This window comes from Colobus angolensis, unplaced genomic scaffold, assembly GCF_000951035.1.
Source record: "Colobus angolensis palliatus isolate OR3802 unplaced genomic scaffold, Cang.pa_1.0 Scaffold132, whole genome shotgun sequence".
NCBI lineage: Eukaryota > Metazoa > Chordata > Mammalia > Primates > Cercopithecidae > Colobus > Colobus angolensis.
In genome coordinates this window covers 6,332,421-6,352,446 of record NW_012114400.1, presented here as the reverse complement: position 1 = coordinate 6,352,446, position 20,026 = coordinate 6,332,421, and positions in this window count along the sequence as shown.

Here is a 20,026-nt window from a genome sequence, read left to right as displayed (position 1 = left end):
CCCAGAATAGACAAAATATCCTAAGCAAAAAGAACGACCTGACTTTAAGTCAGGCATTATAATACTTGACTTTAAGTTATACAACATATTTATCATAACCAAAATGTGGCATTGGCATTAAAACAGACACATAAACCAATGGAACAGAATAGAAAATTAAAATACAAATCCACACATTTATAGTTAATTCATGTTATTTTTTTTTACAAAGGTGCCAAGACCATACATTGGAGAAAAGAAAGTCTCCTAATCAGTAATAAATAGCCTACCACCACCATCAACAACAAAAAAACCCACTCAGAAACAGATGAATTTGTGGTTAAGTTAACTGCTACACAAAGATGAACTGGTACCATTCCTACTGAAACAATTTCAAAAAACTGAGGAGGGACTCCTCCCCGACTTATTCTATGAGGCCAGCATCATTCTCATACCAAAATCTTGCAGATACACAACAAAAAAGAAAACTTCAGCCCAATATCCTTGATAAAGTTTGATGCAAAAATCTTCAACAAAATACTTGTAATCTGAATGCAGCAGAACATCGAAAAGTCAATTGATCACGATCAAGTAGGCCTCATCCTCAGGATGCAAGGTTGGTTCAGCATACACAAATTGATAAATGTGATCCGTCATACAAACAGAACTAAAGACAAACACTACATAATTATCCCAACAGACACAAAAGAAGTTTTTGATAAATTTCAACATTCCATCATGTTAAAAGCTCTCAATAAACTAGATATTGAAGGAACATACATCAAAATAATATAAACCATCTATGAAAAACATGACCTCTCTCATGACTCCTATTAAATATAGTATTGGAAGTCTTGGCCAGGGCAATCAGGCAACATAAAGAAATAAAGGAAATTCAAAAAGGAGAAGAGGAAGTCAAACAATCTTTCTTTGCAGACCACATGATACTATATTCAGAGAAATCCAAGTTTTGGCCTAAAAGCTCTTTCAGCTGATAAACAGCTTCAGAAAAGCCTCAGGATATAATATTGATGTACAAAAATCACTAGCATCCCTGTACACCAACAACGGCCAAGCTCAGAGTCAAATCATGGACTCAATCCCATTCATAACTGCACACACTCAAATACTAATACACACATACAAATACCTAGGAATATAGCTAAGCAGGGAGGTGAACTATCTCTACAATGATAATTACAATACACTGCTCAAAGAAATCAGAGATAATATAAATGAAAAAACATCCCATGCTCATGGATGGGAAGAATCAATATCATTAAAATGGCTACACTGCTAAAAGCAATTTACAGATTCAACACTATTTCTGTCAAACTAACAATGACATTCTTCACAAAACTATAAAAAATATATTTTAAAATTTATATAGAACCAAAAAAGAGTCCAGATAGCCAAGGTAACCCTAAGCCAAAAGAACAAAACTGGAGGTATCATGTTACCCAATTTCAAACTATACTGCAGGCTAACCAAAACAGATGCATAGACAAATGGAACAGAATAGAGAACCCAGAAATAAGGCTGCACACCCATGACCACCTGATCTTCAACAGGCTGACAAAAGCAAGCAATGTGGAAAGAACTCCCTATTCTATCAATGCTGCTAGGATAACTGGCTAGCCATATGCAAAAGATTGAAACTAGACCCACCCCTTACACCATATAGAAAAATCAACTCAAGATGAACACTTAAGCATAAAACCCAAGACTATAAAAACCCTGGAAGACAGTCTAGGCAATACTATTCTGGACATAGGAACTCATGACTTAAGAATTCATAGGAATTTCATGACAAAGACACCAAAAGCAAACTCAACAAAAGTAAAAATTGACAAATGTGGTCTAAGTAAACCAAAGAGCTTCTCCACAACAAAAGAAACAATCAGCGGAGTAAACAGACAACCTATAGAATGGGAGAAAATATTTGCAAACTATGCATCTGACAAAAATCTAATATCCAGCATCTATAAGAAACTTACAATTTTACAAGAAAAAAAAGCCTCATTAAAAAATTGGTAAAGAACATGAACAGATACTTTTCAAAAGAAGACATACATGCAGCCAATAAGTATAGGAAAAATGTTCAATAGTACTGATCATCAGAGGAATGCAAATCAAAACCACAATTAAATATCATCTCACACAAGTCAGAATGACTCTTATGAAAAAGTCAAAAAATAACAGATGCTGGCAAGGTTGTGGAGAAAAAGGAATGTTTATAAACTGTTGGTATGAGTGTAAATTAGTTCAGCCGTTATGAAAAGCACTGTGACAAATTCTTAGAGAGCTAAAAACAAAACTACCACTTGACCCAGCAATCCCATTACTTGGTACGTACAAAGGGGAATATAAATCATTTTTTCAAAAAGACATGCATGTGAATGTTCATTGTAACACTCTTTACAACAGCAAAGGCATGAAATCAATGTAAATGCCTATCAATGGCAGATTAGATAAAGATATTGTGGTTCATATACTCTGTGGAATACTATGCATCCATAAAACATAACGAGATCCTGTCTTTCATGGGGACATGGATAGAGCTGGAGGCTACTATCCTTAGTAAACTAACACTGGTACAGAAAACCAAATACCGCATGTTATCGCTTATAAGTGGGAGCTAAATTATGTTAACTCATGGACACAAAAAGGGGAACAACAGACACTGGTTTCTACTTGAAGGTGAAGGGTACTAGGCTTAGTAGCTGTGTGATTAATAATAGTCTGTACAACAAACACCCATCACGCAAATTTACCTGTATAACAAACCTGCACATTTACCCTTATACCTCAAATAAAAGTTAAAAAGTAAATAAGTGACTTTGGGAAAACAGAATATCCTTAAGTTAAAGAATGAAACGAGATAACTGTATCTCATCAAATAGAACAATCAAATCAAAATGGATAAAAGGCTTAAATGTATGACCACTCTAAAACTATTAGAAGAAAACAAAGGGGACATTTTCCAGGACATTTATCTGGGTAGAGGTTTTTTGTATAAGATCTCAAAAGCACAGGCAATTAAAGAAAACATAGACAAATAGGATTAAATCAAACTAAAATGTTTCTGCACAAGAAAGGAAACAATCAACAAGGTGACAAGACAACTCACAGAACAGAGTAAAATATCTGCAAGCTAACATGTGGCAAGGTATTAGTAACTAGAATATATAAGGTGCTTAAACAACCAGGAAAAAAACAATAACGACAACAACAAACAATAATCAAATTTAAAAACAGGCTGGGCATTATGGTTCCCTCCTGTAATCCCAGCACTTTGGGAGCCTAAGGAGGGTGGATTGTGAGGTCAGGAGTTCCAGTGCAGCCTGACCAATATAGATGACCCATCTCTAATAAAAATACAAAAATTAGCTGGGCATGGTGGTGTGTGCCTGTAGCCCCAGCTACACTCGAGGCTGAAGCAAGAGAATCACTTGAACCAGGGAGGCAGAGTAACAGTGAGCTGAGATGGTGCCACTGCAGAAAACAAAGGCAAAATATCTGAGTATACACATTTCCAAAAGACATACAAATGACTAGCAAGTATATTAAAACATATTCAACACCACTAATCATTGGAGAAATGATAATTAAAACTACAATAATATATCATCTCACCTTAGCTAAATTGGCTTTTACCCCAAATTCAGGCAATAATGAATACTGGTGAGGGTGTGAAGAAAGGAAACACTTGTTCACTGTTGTTGGGGATGTAAATTAGTACAGCCATTATAAAGAACAGTGTGGAAGTTTCTCAGGGAACTAAAAACAGACTACTACATGATCCAGTAATCCTACTGCTGGGTATACAACTAAAAAAGACGAAATCGGTATATCAAACAGATACTTCCATTCTCATGTTTATTGTAGCATTATTCACAATAGCCAAAATATGGGATCAAACTAAGTGTCCTTCATTGTGAATGGATAGAGTAAAGATGATACATACACCTAACACAATATTGTTCAGCCATGAAATAATGAAAGTCTGTCACTTGAAACAACATAGATGGAACTGAAAGACATTATATTAAATGAAATAACTCAGTCACAGAAAGACAAAAATTGTACTCGTGAGAACTTTTTAAAAAATGAACTCATGAAGATAGACTAGAATGATGGTTACCAGAGGCTAGAAGGGTAGTGGGGATAGGAAGATAAAAAGTGAATGGGTTGATGGATCCACAGTTAGATGGAAGCAGCAAAATCTAGTGTTTGGTACCACAACAAGGTGACTATAGTAAATAATAATTTATTGTATATTTCAAAATAACTAAAAGGTGGAAATGGGATGTTCCTAACTTCAAGAAATGATAAATTCTTGAGGTGATGGATATCCCAATTACCCTGGTTTTTATCATTACATATTTTATGCTTGTGTCAAAATATTACATATACCCCACAAATAACACAACTATTCTGTCTATAATAATTAAAATTTAAAACATTTAAAAATAAAGTTGATAACCTGATTAAAGTATTATCTGCCATGTTTCTTCATTATACTATAGATTATTGTTTTGCCTTTGTAAGAATTTTGCAGGGAAATAATTTAAGGAGGAGCAGGGGACATTGGTCGACATATGTCGATATTGGTTGACATCTACAATGTTACAGTTAGATAACAGGAAAGAATTCTGGTACTCTGTTTTGCAGTAGAGTGAGTATAGCTAACAATAATGCATAGTAAAATTCAAACAGTTGGAAGAAAGATCTTGGCTTTTCTCACAAAGAAAGAAATTATAAATGTATAAAGTGATGGATATCCTAATTACCATTATCTGATCATTACCCAATGTATACATGTATGGAAACATCACATTGTATCCTACAATAATTTAGAATTTTTAGGTGTAAATAAGAAAAGAATGAATAAAAGAAGGTATTTATTCCTCTTTTCCTCATACATTTATGTCTCTATATATTCAAAACCATAATTTGACACTAATACCTCCAATTTGAATTCAACATTACAGAAATTATTCTAGACTTTTCTCCTCCTTTCAGTATCTTCTTTGACAGAGAGAAACTTGGTTCTCATCATCTTTAATATATTGATTTTATTTAACAAGGTCCTCTGGCATGTAACAATTGTCCAATCGTCATTGCAGTTCCTCCTATAGAGGTGTTTTTACCCTACTTGACTTCCAACACTTAGTAGCTGGTAGCACCCTCATGGTTCTGACACTTGATGAGGGCCACCTCCTGTTACCTCATCACAGAGTAGGTATTCTCCTCATTCCTGCACTGTGCTAAACTCTCTAACGCCAAGCACAGGGAGATTCCTACTTACCAGACCTGGACTAATGACTCTTAAAATGAACTATCCAGTAAGGAAGAAGTGAAGGCAGATGGAAAGGCAAGAAAGAGGCAGGCAGACAAGAAGGCCAGCAGATAACAGAATTGTCCTTTAAAGGCAAAAAATTAGGAAACAAATTTATTTTTCTCACTTGAACGTTTTGTTAAACTTTCTGGTAACAGGATACCTTGAATGGTTGTTTCTCAGCATAGATACTTCTCATATATATCAGTAATGAAGGAAAAAAAAAATGATATAGCTGCCAGAGTGCACTGTTATCTGCTCAGCCCTTCTCAGAAACAAAGCATGTTTCTTTATATGCCAATTTTCCCCTAAATAATCCAATCCAGAAGAGCCTGTAAACAGCAACAATAATAATAACAATGCTACAAACATATTGGCCCTGACTCTTACGCTCTATGGTCCTTGCTCAGTGATTTACTAATACAAAATAATCAATACAATACAATAATTTATTGATAAATCATGACACATTACATTATGCTTTGGAGATAGTTCATGACGACAGAGACTTCCATATATTTCAGATTAATTTTGTTTGTTTGTTTTGCTTTAGTTATTGGGTTGAGGAAATGACTTTTCTAAATATCTGTAAAGCCACATCTTGTAGCAACAACTGTGTGCTCTGTGCCTGTACAAAAATCCAGTTCTATATGGGAGCAATATGTTTGGCCTAATTTTTAAGTGTTTCAGGCAATGTAAGTGAAGATTTATATTCCCTTGTGATCCACTCACCCCAGCAAATCTATAAGGTCATGGTTAGGGATTCAATTCTGAATTACAATCAGCAGTACAAGAAGTAGTTGTCTTCAAAAAAATCTGCAAGATGTTAGCTGTAAATGATATTTTGCTATTTTCAGATTGCTCAGTTTGGGTTTAACTATTTTCTGGAGATGACAAAATAAGTCTTCATAACAGGCTCAGAAAAAGTAACTTGCAACACTGTGTTTCTAATTTTCAGTCAATTGACTTTAAAATGTAAACATGACAGAATTTTGCAGCATAGTAAAAGAAAATAATTTTACTAAATGTATGATTCTACTGAGATTTCTATTTAAAATAATTACCTATATGGATAATACAGGAGAATTTGAAAAGTCCATGCTGCCTGGCTTTCAGATGAGTTTTTAAAAGTATTTTTGAATCTGCAGATTATAAAATATAATTATTTAATTATTCTGAATATATATGTTTGGCTGATGACAGTTGATAACAAAAATATGGTTCATAACACCAATTCCATTTCATTGCCTTCAGTTCATTTTAAAAAATGCCACAACATTCTATTCCACATTAGGTAATTATTTTTTCTTAAAATCAGACTTTATCATGTGAAAAGCACATTCTGGATGCTTACACAAATTTGATTTACTATCTGATTATAGGTATTTCTGATTATAATCATTATTTGGATATTTGGATATAGGATAGCTGGTTAATAATCAATAACAAATCACAGTTAATATGGTCATTTCAGTTGAATACTGCATCTTTACAGCGGAAGAAACAGTGGATGTAATGAGAATGGCACAATCTTGGAAGTAAAATATTTCTGAGTTCTAAATCCCATCCCTGTTACCTATTAGCTCTGTCCCTAGGCAAGTTAATTATCATCACTTTCCTCATCTGTAAAGGGAATAATATTAATATCTACCTAATAGGATTGAAGTTTCATAAAATGATACATGTAAATAACATGGCAGAGTTCCTAGGAATATAATACGGTTTAACATAATACCTTATGACTATTAATAATTGTGCCAGGTAGGAAATTTGGAGGAATATTTACCAAGCAAATGGAAAGCAAAAAAGAGCAGGGATTGCAATTGTAGTCTCTGATAAAACAGACTTTAAACCAACAAAGATCAAAAAAAGACAAAGAATGGCATTGCATAATGGTAAAAGGATCAACACAACAAGAAGAGCTTACTATCCTATATGTATATGCACTCAATACAGTAGCACACAGATTAACAAAGCAAGTTCTTAGAGACCTACAAAGAGACTTAAACTCCCACCGAATAATAGTGGGAGACTTTAACACCTCACTGTCAATATTAGACAGATCAATGAGCCAGAAAATTAACAAGGATATTCAGGACTTGAACTCAGCTCTGGAACAAGCAGAGGTAAAAGGCATCTACAGAACTCTCCATCCCAAATCAACAGAATATACATTCCTCTCAGAACCACATCACACTTATTCTTAAATTGACCACATAATTGGAAGTAAAACACTCCTCAGCAAATGCAAAAGAATGGAAATTATGACAGTCTTGCAGACCACAGTGCAATCAAATTAGAACTCAGGATTAAGAAACTTACTCAAAACTACACAACTACATAGAAACTGAACAACCTGCTCCTAAGTGACTACTGGGTAAAATAATGAAATTAAAGCAGAAATAAATAAGTTATTTGAAACCAATGATAACAAAGGTACAACATACCAGTACCCCTGAGATGCAACTAAAGCGGTGTTTGGAGGGAAATTTATAGCACAAATGCACACAGGAGAAAGCAGGAAAGATCTAAAATCGACACACTAACATCACAATTAAAAGAACTAGAGAAGCAAGAGCAAACACATTCAAAAGCTGGCAGAAAACAAGAAATAACTAAGATCAGAACAGAACTGAAGGAGATAGAGACATGAAAAACCCTTAAAAAAATCAATGAATCCAGGAACTGTTTTCTTTGAAAAGATTAACAAAATAGATAGACTGCTAGCCAGACTAATAAAGAGGAAAAGAGAGAAGAATCAAATAGATACAATGAAAAATGATAAACGGGATATCACCACTGATCCCAAAGAAATGCAAACTACCATCAGAGAATACTCTACACAAATAAACTAAAAAAAAATCTAGAATAAATGGATAAATTCCTGGACACATACAACCTCCCAAGGCTAAATGAGGAAGAAGTCGAATCCCTAAATAGACCAATACAAGTTCTGAAATTGAGGCAGTAATTAATAGCCTACCAACCAATAAAAGCCCAGGACCAGATGGCTTCACAGCTGAATTCTACCAGAGGTAAAAATAGGAGCTAGTACCATTCCTTCTGAGACTATTCCAAACAAAAAAAAAAAAAAAAAGAGGAACTCCTCCCTAACTTATTTTATGAGGCAAGCGTCATCCTTGTACCAAAACTTGGCAGACACAAACCAAAAAAAAACAGATAATAAAAATCAGGCCAATATCCCTGATGTACATCAATGCAAAAACCCTCAGTAAAATACTGGCAGACTAAATGCAGCAGCACATCCAAAAGTTTATCTACTACAATCAAGTCGGCTTCATATCTGGGATGCAAGGCTGGTTCAACATACACAAATCAATAAATGTAATCCATCACATAAACAGAACCAATGATAAAAACTACATGATTTTCTCAATAGATACAGAAAATACTTTCAATACAATTCAACACCCTTCATGCTAAAAACTCTCAATAAACTAGGTATTGATGGAACATATCTCAAAATAGTAAGAATTATTTCTGACAGACCCACAGCCAATATCACACTGAATGGCAAAAGCTGGAAGCATTCCCTTTGAAAACCTACACAAGACATGGATGCCCTCTCTCACCACTCCTGTTCAGCATAGTATTGGAAGTTCTGGCCACAGCAATCAGGCAAGAGAAAGCAATAAAGGGTATTCAAATAGGAAGAGAGCAAGTCAAATTGTTTCTGTTTGCAGATGACATGATTGTGTATTTAGAAAACCCTATCAGTTCCACCTAAAATCTCCTTAAGCTGATAAGCAACTTCAGCAAAATCCCAGGATAAAAAAAAAAAAAAAAATGAATGTCCAAAAATCACAAGCATTCCTATACACCAATAATAGACAAAGAGAGAGCCAAATCATGAATACACTCCCATTCACAATTGCTACAAAGAAAATAAAATACCTAGGAAAATAACTTACAAGGGATGTGAAGGACCTTTTCAAGGAGAACTACCATACTACTCAAGGTAATAAGAGGGAACACAAACAAATGGAAAAACATTCCATACTCATAGATAGGAAGAATCAGTATCATGAAAATGGCCATGCTGCCCAAAGTAAATTATAGATTCAATGCTATCCCCATCAAGCTGCCACTGACTTTCTTCACAGAACTGGAGGAAAAAAAAAAAAAAAAAAACACTTTATGGAACCAAAAAAATAAAAAATAAAGTCTGTATAGCCAAGCCAATCCTAAGTAAAAAGAACAAAGCTGGAGGCATTGTGCTACCTGACTTCAAACTATACTACAAGGATACAGTAATCAAAACAGCATATTACTGGTACCAAAACAGATATATAGATGAATGGAACAGAACCGAGGTCTCAGACACAACGCCACACATCTACAACCATCTGATATTTGAGAAACCTGACAAAAACAAGCAATAAGGAAAAGATTGCCTATTTAATAAATGGTATTGGGAAAACTGGCTAGCCCTTCCTTACACCTTACACAAAAATTAATTCAAGATGAATCAAAGACTTAAGTGTCAGACCTAAAACCATAAAAACCCTAGAAGAAAATATAGGTGATAGCATTCAAGACATTGGCATGGACAAAGACTTCATGAATAAAACACCAAAAGCAATGGTAATAAAACCCAAAATTGACAAATGGGATCTAATTAAACTAAAGAGCTTCTGCATAGCAAAAGAAACTACCATCAGAGTGAACAGGCAACCTACATAATGGGAGAAAATTTTTGCAATCTATCCATCTGACAAAGGACTAATATCAAGAAACTACAAGGAACTTAAACAAATTTACAAGAAAAAAACAACACCATCAAAAAGTGGGCAATGGATATGAACAGACACTTCTCAGAAAAAGACTTTTATGAGGCCAAGAAACATATGAAAAAAAGCTCATCATCCTTGGTCACTAGAGAAATGTAAATCAAAACCACAATGAGTTACCATCTCATACCAGTTAAAATGGTGATCATTAAAGAGTCCGCAAACAACAGATGCTGGAGAGGATGTGGAGAAATAGGAATATTTTTACACTGTTGGTGGGAGTGTAAATTAGTTCAATCATTGTGGAAGACACTGTGGTGATTGCTCAAAGATTTAGAAGCAGAGAAACCATCTGACCCAGCAATACCATTACTGAGTGTATACCCAAAGGATTATAAATCATTGTACTATAAAGACGCATGCATACATATGTTTATTGCAGCACAATTCACAATAGCAAAGACTTGGAACCAACCCAAATGCACATCAATGATAGACTGGATAAAGAAAATGTGGCACATGTACACCATGAAATACTATGCAACCATAATAAAGGATGAGTTCATGTCCTTGGCAGGGACATGGATGAAACTGGAAACCATCATTCTTAGCAAATTAACACAGGAATAGAAAACCAAATACCGCATGTTCTCACTCATAAGTAAGAGTTGAACAATGAGAACACATGGACATAGGGAGGTGACTCTCACACACCAGGGCCTGTCAGGGGGTATAGGGTTAGGAGAGGGATAGCATTAGGAGACATACTTATTGGAGATGACAGGTTGATGTGTGCAGAAAACCACCATGGCATGTGTATACCTATGTAACAAAGCTGCACGTTCTGCACATGTATCCCAGAACTTAAAGTATAATTTTTTTAAAACCACGGTGTTTGTTTTGGATAGCAACAAAAATCAATTTACAGTCCATTTTCACTTTCTTCCTCTACTCTAGAAACTTTAAGCAGCCTAAAGATTTGCTTTCCCAGTTTCTTTATAGCTAGAACTGCTCATAAGACCCTGTTGTGTCCAATGGGATAAAACCAAAATATAAGGTTTCTAACGAAACATTTTTAAAAGGAACACACTTGGATGATCGAGACTTTGGGTCTTTATTCGTTCTCTTTTCCTTTTTTTTTTTTCTAATACTTGGAATGGGGATGTGATGTTTGAAACTGTTCAAGTTACCTTTAAACTGTGGTGATAAATGTCACTTTCAAAAGATTTCAACAATGGAAAAATAAAGAAACGGAAATTGTAGAAATCGTTCTTTGAACAACAATGTGAAAAGCAACCCATCTGCTCCAATATGACTTTACTAAACCAAGAAACTCTTGCTCAGATAATGTTAAAAATTACATTATTATTAGTTTCAGGAACATCCTCCAGTCTGGTTATCTGAACAATAGACTAATCAACTAGTCCTCATTTCTCCCTTTTCAGGACAACAGACTATTCAAGCCCACTAATCAACTAGCTGTCTCTTCTTCAAGAGTCCCTTCTAAAGCCTTGCCTCCCTATAGTCACTAACCCTTAACTATTGTATCTTGAACTTTGCCCAGTCTCAAGCAGGCCCCAAATCAAGAGAATCATCTTGAATCAGATATCAAAAATCTTAAATTTGATATCTGTCTGTCTGTGGCCTCCTGACTCTAAGTAGCTATTAAGAAGCACTCAAAGTAGTGGTTTCCCTTACTACATTAAATAGTAAACTTGCCTTTGTGGTAGGAAGAAGGTATTTTAGTGGACTTTTCTGGGACCTAGTCAACAAATACTAGGGCTTGATTGCATACCATGAGATTCTTGATACAAGTGAAATGAATCTCTACTAAAGTTTAGTTTTGTTATTTCTTCCTAAGCATGTCTCTAACAAATGGTGTACTTATTATTACAAATATGTAATAATATGTAAGGATATTATATGTAATATGTAAGGATAGCACAGTATTTAACACATAATCAATGAATGTTAGTTTTCCTTAATTTATGACCAACCATTAAATGTTAGTTCATATAATCTTCATAAAAGGATTTTGAGAGACCAATTTTTAAAAGTATATTTTGTCCTGTCATTCAGAACTTGATTCGAACATTCATTCTGTCACCTGCCGGCTATGTAACTCTGAACCCATTGATGAACTACTAATTAAGCCCCAGTTTCTGCATAAAATTATCACAGCTACTTTACTAGATTTTTGTAAGGAAAATAGAAAACATGTCATTATTAAATATATGTAAACTATTTAGGATAAATCTTAGTTCTGTTGACAAAGAGAATCAAACACTGTTAAATATTTTAAGAGATTTATTCTGAACCAAATATGAGTGACCAGGGCCCATGACACAGTCCTCAGGAGACTCTGAGAATATGTGCCCAGGGAGGTTGGGGTACTACTTGGTTTTATGTATTTTAGGGAGGCATGGAACATTGATTGAATATATTTAAGAAGAACATTGATTTGGTTCAGAGAGCCGGGACAACTCAAAGCAGGGGCTTCCAGGCTATAGGTAAAGTTACATATTTTCTAGTTGACAATTGGTTGAGTTTATCTGAAGACCTGAGATCAACAGAAAGGAATGCTCAGGTTAAGATAAAGAATTGTGGAAACAAAGTCTTATTGTGCAGAGGAAATTCTCAGATAGCAGACATCAGAGAGAGCACAGGTTGTAAAATGTTTTTAGGTTGTTGTTTGTTTTTGAGCTAAGTCTCGCTCTGTTGCCCAGGCTGGAGTATAGTGGTGCAATCTTGGCTCACTGCAACCTCCGCCTCCCAGGTTCAAGTGATTCTCCTGCCTCAGTATTGGACCTAAAATGCTACCTGGCTTTACTTGATTTTTCTCCTGGATCTGGAAAGGAAGGAAGGAAAACAAAGGGGAAAAGGGATTCTCTATAGAATGTGGATTTTTCCCACAAGAGACTTTACAGGGCAATTTCAAAATATGGCAGAAAAACATCTTTTGGGGTAAAATATTTTGATTTTCTTCCTTATTATGCCAGAGTCAGATTGGAAAGTAAGTCACTATATACAGAGTTAAATAAAACTCATCTGATGAGAATTTATGGTTTATAGGACATGACTCCCCAGATCCCATAGATAGGAATTTGGGCAAGATAAATAAATAAATAAATAAATAAATAAATAAATAAATAAATAAATAAATAAATAAAAAATAAAAAAATCAGAGTTTAGTCTTCATTCAATTTATTAAGTATACAATTTGTTATGCTTTCCTACCATATTTTCATTTTCATGTTTTTTATGGTTTTCCCCTTCTATATAAAAGTAGCCTACTAAAGTCTAAATCCTCTATTCTAAATTAGTGTCTTCTTTCTCCACGCTAAAAAAAAAAAGCAAGAATTTCAGCCCTCTGTGAATCTGTAGAAGTTCTGATATTAATTTCTATTAAAAATGTTAACAACTATTAAAGTATAATACAGGTTAAGTATCCCTTACCATAAAACCAGAAGTATTTTGGATTTTGTTTTTACTTAGATTTTGAACTATTTGCATATACACAATGAAATATCTTTGAGATGGGACCCAAATCAAAACACAAAATTCATTTATGTTTTTACCTACATTATACACGTAGCCTGAAATTAATTGTATTCCATATTTTAAATAATTTTGTGCATGAAGCAAAGTTTTGGCTGCATTTTAACTGTGACCCGTCACATGAGATCTGATGTGGAATTGTCCACTTGTATCATCATGTTGGCACACAAAAAGTTTCAGATTTTGAGGATTTCAGATTTTGGAACTTTGAATTAAGGACACTTAATCTGTATGTTATTCTGCCTAGGATTCTTCCATTTCTAATGTTAGAGTCTTATGACTTTTACAAGACAGCAGAATGATTTCTTCATTGTCAGAGAAGAATATATTTTACTCTCTGAAATTGAAGTTATACTAGGTAAACATTTATGAGTCCACATGTAACTCTAATATGTCTATAATATATTAATATTTAGCACTTCCATGCATAGAGTTAGCTATTGAATAAATACATTAAGTCTGCAAAAGGCCAAAATATTTACGTTTATATTTACCAGAGCTACAAAAAAGTGGGCTTTGGACATATTACTTTATAAAGATCATAACTGACTTGACTGCAGTTTCATCATCACTTTCACTGGTTCTTGTCTGAGAATATCCATTTCTAACTGTTCCTTTTATTTATATCAGCAATATGGCAACAATACAATTCAAAGAATCTTCCCCACATTTTTGCTTGTATAAACAATAAAATCTTGCAAAACAAAATATTGAAGATATTTAAATCCTGGAAGTTTATATGCTTAGTTTCAGGTATTTTTAATTACAATTATTAGTTATAACAGCAAGATCTAGTTAAAAGGGTAAGAATTATTTGAAATAGGCCAGAATTAGATCAGAACTCAGACATTTTAAATTTGTTTTGAGCCACCCTGTCTTGGTTTAGATAAGTGTTTCTCAGGCTTTGTACTATTGACGTTTGAGCCGGATAATTCTCTCACTGGGGAGCCACTGAGTGGATCATAGGACATTTGGTAGCCACCTTGGCCTCCGCTTGTTACATGGCAGTAGCAGCACCCTGCACCCTTTTGTGACGATTATAAACATCTCTAACTATTGCCAAGTGTACCCTGAGGGTGAAATCACTCATTGATAACAACTCATTTACTTTACACATTTTTATAGTTGCCATGTATCATTTTTTTGTTCACTATTAGAAGCTTTATGTACTTTAGGAACACATTACATCCTTCTAATCAAGTTCCATTTAAAAAACTTATCTTAACTTTAATTTTTTTTTAGTTGTGAATCCTCTTGCACTGTTATAGAATGTCTGTACTGATATAAGGACACATGCCTGGGACATAAATTAGGACTGTCCTAAGGAAAATTGGGAAATCATTCAGGTCACAATGGCCTCCAATGACAAAAAATATATTTAACATTCCCTCAGAGATATTCAAGACTTCATCTTTCAGTTACTCTGTTTTTCTTCTATTCATGCTAACATTTTTCCACTGTTTGTTCATCCTTAATATCTGGTTCCTATTACTCGTGGATTCCATCACCTAATAGTGTCTGCTTAAGGCCTTTTTATTCTGTGTGGTATTACCGACTTTTCTATTTCTCTCACTAAATTCCCAAATAGAGAGGAGCTGGGTGCTTTTGTCTGTGTTCAATGTACAGGATAATCTTACCAGTCCACTCCATAGACTTCAGGTCTGCCTGTAGAGGAAGGCCTTTCACGACAGAACGCGGGTTTGACCAGCTATGGCTATTTTTAAGAAAGCTGTCTGTTAACATTTCTTTTCATTTGAACTTGGGTCAAGGAAGGCACTCTGAGTAGTCTGGATTTAGGGTGTTATTACAGGCAGACATCTCAGCTACCTTATCTGATATAGATAAGATTTGAGCATTGCTTTTTTTGTCACTTGAAATTCAAAATTTTAATAAAGTAATATTGTTTTACCCTTAAACTTTTCAGCAAATCTCCTGAGAGAGGATTCTTGTTTCTCTGTTCCTCTTAGTGTGAACACCTTCCTTAGGCTTTAGAAGAGGGATTTAACAAACATTGTTGAGGTCGCAAGGACAGTGAAGGCTTAGCAGGCTATTGCACTTGGCAGTATTCATTCACTGAGAAGAATAAAGAGGAGTTGCCCTGGTATAAAGAAATAATTATTGCCCAATATTGCCATATCAATGACAGCATGAACCATTCTATGTACAGACACTTAATTCATAGAAACTCATATTTAACCAAATTGTTTATTGAATATAAGCAGCAGATTTAAAAACAAAAAAACCTAGAGCATGAGTGTTTTGGAGAGGCAACACATTATTGGGCAAATCTTCTGAGTTTGAAGTAAAGAGAAGTTGAATCAAGGCATGTTTTACTTTTAAAATGCCTTTAAGTTATTGATAAGGCTGTGCCTTATCAATTTATTCAAGGCTAGTTTCTTCTTATATCTTAACTTAATCTCAAAATATTGATGTGAAAATCTTACGTTACTCTCTAAATATTGATATGAATAAACAAGGTCTATGAAGCACTTCCCAAACTGTGTTTACTATGATCATCATTAGGCCTTCTTGACTGTGAATGATAAAACTAAGGTATACATTTCAATTTCCACTTTTTCTTATGATTATCACATAAGTTGGATGTGTGCTGAAAATGACTAGAAAAAGATACATATATATAAACATATGTAAAAAATATAAAACAATCCTTTTTTCCCCCCATGAATGCTTCAACAAGGAACATTGCTAATGCTCTGGGAAGCATCAAACCAGGACTAAACAAATCTTTTTTTTTATCTTTCTGAGAAACTGCTTTGTTATACTCAGGGAATTCTCAAGGTAACTCTGAAATAATTCTGCTATTGTTAGCATCCTTAACTTATTTTTAAAAATGGTAAGGCACCTACATCCTACTCTCTTAAAATATTCTAGGTAAATAGGTCAACGATTTAATCTGGTCTAGAAATTGTTTAGTCTATTTTTCTTTATAGAAAACAATTTTTCTTTTTCTTTTCCTTTTCCCCATGATCAGGAGCAGTGGCTCACACCTATAATCCCACATTTTGGGAGGCAGAGGCAGGTGGATCACTTGAGGTCAGGAGTTCAAGATCAGTCTGACCAACATGGTGAAATCCTGTCTCTACTAAAAAATACAAAATTAGTCGGGCATGGTGGTGCATGTCTGTAATCCCAGCTACTTGGGAGGCTGAGGCAGGAGAATCACTTGAACCCAGGAGGTGGAGGTTGCAGTGGGCCGAGATAGTGCCACTGCACTGCAGCCTGGGCAACAAGAGCGAAACTCCATCTAAAAAAATAAAGAAAGAATAGAGAAGGTGGCTAAAGAGAAAGTTATAATTCTTTTAAGGAGAAGAAAAGGATAAACTAAGTTACATTGTTCTTCACTCTATCAAATTCACAATATTAACTAATTTATCTTGAGCAGTCAACATGGATTTCAAAATGTGGCTGAATATTTCAAAGTGTTTCTTGTCCTATTTGTATCGTCATACCCATAAAAATATAAAAACACATCGTTGTAATTATTTAAGCATTATGCTTTTTTAATTTTTCCTGTGTTCTCATGAAAGACAGGCTTGCCAGAATTTTCAATCTCATGATAGCTTAGATAAAATGTACATCTTCATATTAAGTAAATTTAATCAAATAAACTTAAGACTTTGACTCCAACACAAGCTGCTAGCAACTGTTCACGTGCAGCTACTATCTGAAAGAGCAGTCAGTATAGTGGTATTTTGACATATATTGCCACAGTCACATAAAAATTTGACATTTGGTCATATGCCTGCTTTGAGAAAATCCTATGAATATTTCACGGATCACGGTGCCTAAAAAGCAAAATCAGAAAAATATATATTTATTTATAATTATCAGTAAGGGGAGAATAACAAAAAAATCAGAACATATTAAAAGCAAAACTAGAAAATACTTAAAATGAAACCAAAATAATAAGGAAGTATAAATTTGTGTAAGTAAATTGATTTTGTGAATAAAAGTAAAAATATATTCGTAGGATTTCATGGAGTAGAAGGCTGCAGCCAAAATAGAATGAAAAATGAGTATTCTGTCCAAATTTGGTTAAGGTGGTGTCTACCCAGATCCATCCCAGTAAAATTACTATTTTACACATTATAGTGAATAATTAGCTTGCAGGGAGATAAGTTAATTTGAGGCTATGCAAATATTCTTTTCTTCATCATACATTTTTCCTCAAATTTTATTATCTTTTTATAAATCTTATCTATATTAATTATCACTATGGTGTTTGCCTAATGATATTTATACTTTCATTATTCCTTCTATATTTGTTAGTTGAAATTCAACTATCTTGAAGAGCTTTGATTTCTTTCCTGTGTATTTGTTTACTCAGTCATTAATTTCTATCAGTATGGATTCATGGATATATATTTTATTCTGGTACATGACACATTTCTATTTTTTTTTTTTGCTCCAATTGTCTCAGGTTTAGTTATTAGAAATTCCTTCAAGTAAGTTGTCTTTTCAGTACAAACTAACATTATTTCAGCCATATTTTACTTGCTAGTGACACAAGTTTTTTCAGGTTTATCTTGTACTTTCTTTGCCCAAGCCATGGAGTCAGCCATTTCTCCAAAGACCCCTAGTTCCCTTTGTGGGAGATTAGAATTCAGAAACTGAAATCTGAGTGCTACATATGTTCATTGCTCTAGGGTGTCACAGCTTCTAGGCTCTCTTAGTTAACAAAGCTAGAAAATATACAAACAGCTAGTTGCATATATAAACCTATATCTGTATTTATGTCTGTATATAACAGTACATGCATCAAAACCATGACTTTATACTATGTCCAAGCTCTCATAATTGCTCGTTACTTACTCATTGATTTGGCTTGACCAAATGTTAGTCAAGATTCTCTTCTCCTCACAGGCTGAACTTTGTCTTGTACCTAAGCTTTTAAGCAAGCACTGAAATGCAGAACATTCTCTTTTGATAGCTCACTCCAAGAATCAGCTGACCAAAGAAAATAAAAGTGTTCTTTTAAAATGTGACTCTCATGTCATCTGTTTAGCCTGTTTCTTATGCCCCACTTCCCACAAACTTCTTGCTAGCTCTGTGTACTTCCTGCTAGCTGTGTTTACCGTTCCTTATAAAATAAAAGCCTTTTTCATTTTGATTTTGAGATTTGGTCAATCTTAGGGTTGGACTATTCTCCCTGTTGCATAGTGCCCTTCTATCTATCATAACACAGCTAGCCCTTGAAGAGTGGGAGGTTAGGGTTGCTGCTCCATGCCAGTCAAAATTACACATATAAGTTTTTCTCTCTTTTTCAACTTTTATTTTAGGTTTGAGGGTACATGTGCAAGTTTGCTACACGAGTATCAAATCATTATAAAAACATCCTATTAAATAGTTTTAAAAGGTGCTTCTGCACACTTTAAAGTTATAAGATCCCTCATAGCTTCCTTATGTCTCTAAATGGAGAATGAATTAATCATATTTTTAGATTGATGACTTTTATGGACATTTAAGATGCAGAATTTGGAGACTTACTAGCATTTTTCTTTTTTATTTTTGTTTTGGGTTTACGGGGTACATGGGCAAGTTTGTTACATGGGTGAATTGTGTGTCACTGGGTTTGATGTACAAATGATTTCATCACCCAGGTAGTGAGCATAGTACCCAATAGGTTGTTTTTCAAACTTCACTATCCTCTCAGCCTCCACTCTCAAGTAGGCCCTGGTATCTGTTATTTCCCTCTTTGTGTCCATGTGAACTCAATGGTTTGTTCCCACTTATAAATGAGAACATGCAGTGTTTGGTTTTCTCTCCCTACATTCATCACTTAGGATAATGGCCTCCAGCTGCAGTCATGTTGCTGCAAAAGACATAATTTTGTCTTTTTTTATGTCTGTACAGTATTTCATGGTGTATACATACCACATTTTCTTTATCCAGTTCACCACTAATGGGCATCCATGTTGATTCCATGTCTTTGGTATTGTGAATAGTGCTGCAATGAACACATGAGCACATGTGTCTTTTTGGTAGAAAGATATATATTTCTTCGGGTACATAACCAGTATTCGGATTGCTGGGTCAAATGGTAGTTCTCTTTTAAGTTCTTTGAAAAATTTTCATACTACATTTCACACTGGCTGAACTAATTTACGTTCCCACCAATAGTTTATAAGCATTTCCATTTCTTTGCAACCGTGCTAGCCTCAGTTAATTTCTAACTTTCTAATAGCCATTCTGAATGGCATGAGATGGTATCTCATTGAGGTTTTGATTTGCATTTCTGATTTGTGATTTTCAGCATTTTGTCATATGCTTATTGGCCATGTGTATGCCATGTGTATGTCTTCTTTTGAGAAGTGCCTCTTCATGTTGTTTGACCATTTTTAATGGGGTTGTTTTTTGCTTGTTGATTTAAGTTCCT